We start from the raw sequence: 5,795 nt of genomic DNA, 5'->3' as shown, positions 1-5,795 counted from the left end.
TTTCAGCATGTGCTTTCTTTCTTTATAGGACTGCTAATTTAAACTCTACCATAATTACCACAGGACACTACATGAGATGCCCCTTTCTAGAAATGAACTCCTTAAAAAAAAAAAAAAGCATCTTTCAGATCTTTTTGAATGAAATACATCTTTCATTACAGCTGAGTGCCCATAAAGTTTCACCAATAACATTTAGCCTTCCCACCTGTGGTAAGCTCTGATTGTTTTTATTCTATTTCACTTTTTAAAAATTCTGGTCACACCGTACTAACTTTTTTTTTTAATTGATCCACTTTGGCACTCATGATTTTCAAGTTTCCCTGCAGCTCTGCCATCTTCCTCAGGCCTTCCACATGTCCCTTTATTGAAATGGGAACAGGGTACCACCAAGCTTAGTCCTAGTTCTGCTGCCTACCTGTAGATGTTCCCTGCCTGTCTTTAGGCTCTCAAAGCCCTTTTTCTCCTCGCTCTTCTTCCAAACATGTACTCCTAAAACACGGAGCAGCATCTGGGCAACCCAAGGGGTCAGGCAGGTGCCCTGGGACCTCTACCCGCCTCAGTGACTCAGAAGGCTGGGCCCCAGCCCGGGAGTGGGTGGAGGTGCTGGGCCAGGCTGTGGGCCCCATGCAATCTGACATGATAGTTTCAGGTGTTGCTTTGGCCTCTTGGAATAAAAAGACAATAAGCCCTCCTTTCCTTGACCTTCATGGAAATCCCTTCTGGTCAAAAGGCCACATTCTCTACAGGCGCACCTTATTTTACTGTGCTTCGCAGGTGCTACATTTTTAAATTTTACAAATTGAAGGTTTGTGGCAACCCTGCATTGTCAGGTGATGGTTAGCATTTTTCAGCAATAAAGTATTGTTTAATTAAGGTATATACATTGGGGTTTTTTTTTAGATATAATGCAGTTGCTTTCTTAGTAGACTATAGTATAGTATAAACATAACTGTTACATGCACTGGGAAATCTAAAAAGTACTTGTGACTCGCTATATTGTGATATTTGCTTCCTCATGATAGTCTGGAACGAACTCAGTATCTCAGGAATGCCTGTACGTTGGGGGAAAGACTTGTATCTGTTAGGGCTTAGAAATCTGTTCTAGAAGCAGTTGGGCAAATACCTTATCCACTTCCTCCCAGCCTCTGTGGTCCATGGTAGACGTTGCTCACGGACTCTGGCATTCTCCCTGCCAAGTTGGTGAGCAGGTGAAACCTACTTGCTGTATCTCAGACAAATTGGGACTCCCAGTGCTCTGGAAGAGCCTGTGGTCCAGGGAAAGTGGGCCTAGGCATTGGGAGGAGACTCCCCACCCACCACTCTCCAGCTGTGCAACAGCAGGTGGGTCACTTAACTCCTTTGAGCCTCTGGTTTCCTCACCTGTAAGATGGGTGGATGTGAGGGTCACATGAGATCATAGATGTGGTGTCTGCCTCTGCCCACCAACCTGTGTCCTCATTTCTCCTCAATAGTTGGTGGCTCTCCCCTACACCCACCCTGCCATCCCATGAGCAACCCTCAAGTCCACTTGTGTCCTTTCGTGTTTCTCTGCCTACTTGAACAAGAGTTGTCTCTCCTACATACCTTAGTCATGTGAAGGAAAAAAGTAGTGTGTTTAGATTTTAAAAGAAACTGTTGGGAATCACTTTTAAATAATTCTACTGCAGAAGGAAGATCATGAAGTGAATTCTAACACCATCAAGGCCAGGTGAACTTTTGTAAGTTTTTCATAGAGTACCTTTATGTGTGTCTAATGCAGAAGTTAGGCTCTGTGACTCACTTCTGCCAAAACTTGTCCTGTTTATCTCATGGTTTGGGAGGCCCCATGGCCCCACTTGCTCCTGGCAGATTGACAGCATGGGACCTTTGGGCCCTCTTGGTGTGCCAGTGGTGTCTCGCTTCTGTACTTTCCCAGGTTAGGATGCTGCTGTTCCAGTCTGGTCGGCTCTTTGCCACACCACTGTAGCCCCTGAAACTAAACTGCCATGTTTTCAGTTTTCTGGACATTTTATAGGCTGACATTGGTCTCCTCTTTTTGTTACAAAGGCTACCCAACAATAGGCCAATAGCCAAGGTGTTCAATGGACATTTTACGGCCTTTGTCATCCTCATGCTGCTGACAGCATTTAGAGGTGAAATGGACTTTAAAAAATCGACTCAACAAAGATAGCTCACTCTGCCTCTTCCTGGTCCACACACTTTAAGCAAGGCAGTTTGGTCACTGAATGTGGCTATCACCAGAAAGGGATTATCTCTGGACTATCTCCTGAGTAAAGGTCAGGTCAAGGGGGTTGGGACTCATACAGACTATTTTGACAATTTTGGAATTCTGTCCTCATCATTCCTGTGTATGATGCATCTTTGCCCTAACAGCAAGCCTGGGCACACCTGGTTGGTGCACCCTCCTGATGGCAGCCGACTAGAAAGGGGCCTCGGATTAAAGTTAACACTGGTTCAGCCCCCTACATTCTTTCTCGGACGACTAGTCCCAGGTCATGAAGACAACAGCCACTGGGTCATTGAGTGCTCTGCCTGCCAGGTCTCCCTACAGTGGCCCACATGGTCTCTATAAATTTGTAAAAATGTTTGTTCCATTCACATCTGATCCTTCCAAACAAAAGGTTTGAGTGTGAGTAGGTCATGACAAAGATGACTCCCATCCCAGAGTCACTGGTTTGCAGGTCCTCGGAGGGAGAGCAACAACCTGGCACTTGGGGAAGGAACACTTCCGACTCCAGGAGGTGAGGGGGAAGGGGGGGAGCAACCAGTGCTCTTTCCTCCAGATCCAGCACCTGGTCCAGCTGAGCCCTGCGGCACCTGCAGCTGGCAGCGTGACCCGCAGACCCGGCCAGTCCTGAACGAGTCTGCTGCGCCTGATGCCACCAGCAGCGGGCCTGAGTGTGGGCCCCACCCCTAGACCTTTACAAATGCTTAGACCTGCTCAGTCTTGTTTTAATCTGGCTGATAACATAATCACACACTTCCTATGCCCACGCAGCCCTGGGCTATGCCATGTATGGCAATTGAGGTTGCATCTACTCAGTGGCGCTGCCCATGTGGCTTACCCAAACCAGTGCAGGGGTGTTCCAAGTCAAGTTTAACAACAAATCATGTCCTGTGCCCAGTACTCTGAGCCTTCATGTGGGAAAGAATGAGTCACCATGTCTCTCCATCGGGCCTGAGGGCTACTTTTGGACCTTGCAATTATTGGCAGTGGCACCAGAGGTCAGCAGGTTGGTCTGAACTCCCTTGTGTGGGTCCTAATGGATGACAGACTGGCCTATTACATCCTGGCTGTCTGAAATCAGCCCTGATTGTTCACAGCTAGATGAGTCCAGGATCCTGGATGGCAGATTGGCCTTATATCAACAGGAGTCACTGCCTCTTGGTCCTAGCTAAATGCCATATGAGACAAACTGAGTGAATTTGGTCCCGGCCTCTTGTCAGATTAATCCAAGCCCCTGACGGCATCCTCACGCGAAAATTCACCAGAAGCCAAGAGGGGTGCACTGTTGAGAGAGAGTGCTCCGTGGGGGTCTTGTGCACTACAGGTCTTGCTGGGTGTACCAAGACCGCACAGCCCTGGCAGCTGTTTCCCTGGGCCATTTCTCAGGGTTGGGTTTGCAGCGAGCACCTTGAAAGATGAAGTGATGTAGTGGTTCCCTCTAGGACAAAGAGCAGGCCTGCCTGCTGCTTGCTGTAAAGTGGCAGGTTCCCATGCTCAGTGTCCCTCTTGTGATGGCAGCCACCCACCGCAGGTGTGGGGTCCATCTGGACCCTCTGCTTTGCTCCCAGGGGCAGGGGAAGTCAACACACATGTTGATGCTTATGCTGCTTGCTGTGATGTCTCTGACCCAGGAGTCTCAAGGGTTCTCCCAGCATTTTGGAAACAGTTACAAGGCTAATTTATTAGCTTGTAAATAGAATGAAATCAAATCCCAGACACAACAGTCAGCTGGGCAGAGGCCAAGCTTGGGTTTCCCTAGCTGGGCTGTCAGCAACTTGGCACCTCCCAAAGGATGCTCTGCTGAGATTTTTCTGGTGATTAGTATTCCAGAACATCCAGGGCTCAGTGCAGCATTTCTGTCTTGTGGGAAAGGAAACTGAGTCTCTGCATACTGTGTGCTTAAGGTCAGCTATCTCCTGGGATGTGGTTAGGCTCAAAGGAAACATCCCAGAACAGGGATTATGATGTTTATAGAACTGGGGTGCTGTGGTCATGCAAGCTTCAGGAAGGAGATGAAACCGGGCCTCAGCAGTTCCTCTTCCAACTGGTCATGTCGGTCCTCAGACATGTAGGAGCACTGGATCGCCACAGAAGACTGTCTCCCAGCACTCTGCTTCTCGGTCCTGTGCCACTAGAGCTGGCATCCAGAAATCTCTTCCTAAATTGCAGTGATTAAGTAAAAACGAGAGGGTTGGAGTGACCCTCTGTAGAATGTCTACTGGTGACATGTTGGAGAAAGGGTAAGCTGATGTAGCAGTGAATGACATCGGTGTCACAGGTCAGTTGGGAACACAAGTTCCTTTTTCCTACAAAGAAGACTTTGCTTGTACCCTTAGGACCAAGTCATTTTAGGCAGAAATAATGAGGAAACAAGCAGGGGAGGGCAGTGCCATTAGATGCCAAGGGCAGGCAGGGCCTGGGAAGACAGACATAAGCCACTGTTCGTGCTCCTGTTAACCATGGGAGATAAGCACTGAATGGCAGAGAACTCATTTTCCAAAGAGCAGATGGACATGCCCTTGTCTTAGGGGCTCACATCTATATTTTTCTTCCAAGCATTTATGTCCAACTTCCCAGCTTTAATCTCTCCTCCATTTGTAAACCTTCCAGAGTAGGAGAGTAAGGGACACTCACTGCCACCAATAAGGAGTAGTGATAGACAGGTTTCCAGGTCCCAATTTCCCCCTTCTTCCTCTTGTTAATAGAAGTCCCCAGGTTTTAGCCAGGTTTGTGGCTGCCCAGCTAGGGACTCTATTTCCCTGTCTCCTTTGCAGTAGGATGTGACTAGGTGTCTAAAGTCCTTACTGAAGGGATGTGTGCTGCCTCCAGGTTGGGTCCTTAAAAGGAAGTGGTGTGCCCTCCATTTGCCCTTTCTTTTCCTGGAGGGATGTCCAGTACCCAGACAGAAGGAGCCGGGTCCTGGGATGGTCTCAGGGAGCTGCCTGCTCACCTGCTCTGGTCTCCCACAAGCTCAAGCTTTCATGTGAGAGAAAAGTGAAGCTCTCCTGTTAAGCCTCTGTCTTCAGAGTCTCTGTGAAAGCTGCCACATCCTAAATATATAGGAGCGATAGGTGGGGGTCTGGAGGACCAGGCCAGTTCTCCCCGGACGCATTCACTCACCCCACTTACTTAGCAGTGAAGAGCTATTTCGTCTTGGGTCTGGAAGATCCCACACTGCTGCCCCCCACCCTACTGGCCCACTGTCCTCCTGTACCTTTTAGGGTTCAATTGCTTCATATATAACATGGGGGGCCTATTGCTGGTTTCATGAGGAATCATGAGATTGTGTTTGTGGATCATAATAAAAACAGACATTTATTGAGCATCTATTTACCTTGTCCCAGACAGGCTCTGCAAAACCATTTACCTTATGAGATAAGTTTTCCTTTTGCCAGGAGGACAGTGAGGGCCAGAGTGACTGCTCCACAGAGCAGTAAAGGGTAGAGTGAGACCTGTAAGCAGATTGGCCTCCAGAACACAAACTCACAGCCACTCTAAGCTTGCTCTAACCTGCCATTACCACTGCCTGGTATCAGGTAACCCAGTTCACCAGATGATAGTGAGCACC

Source organism: Camelus bactrianus, chromosome 9 (assembly GCF_048773025.1).
Source record: "Camelus bactrianus isolate YW-2024 breed Bactrian camel chromosome 9, ASM4877302v1, whole genome shotgun sequence".
NCBI classification, from domain to species: Eukaryota; Metazoa; Chordata; class Mammalia; order Artiodactyla; family Camelidae; genus Camelus; species Camelus bactrianus.
This window is presented reverse-complemented; position numbering follows the sequence as displayed.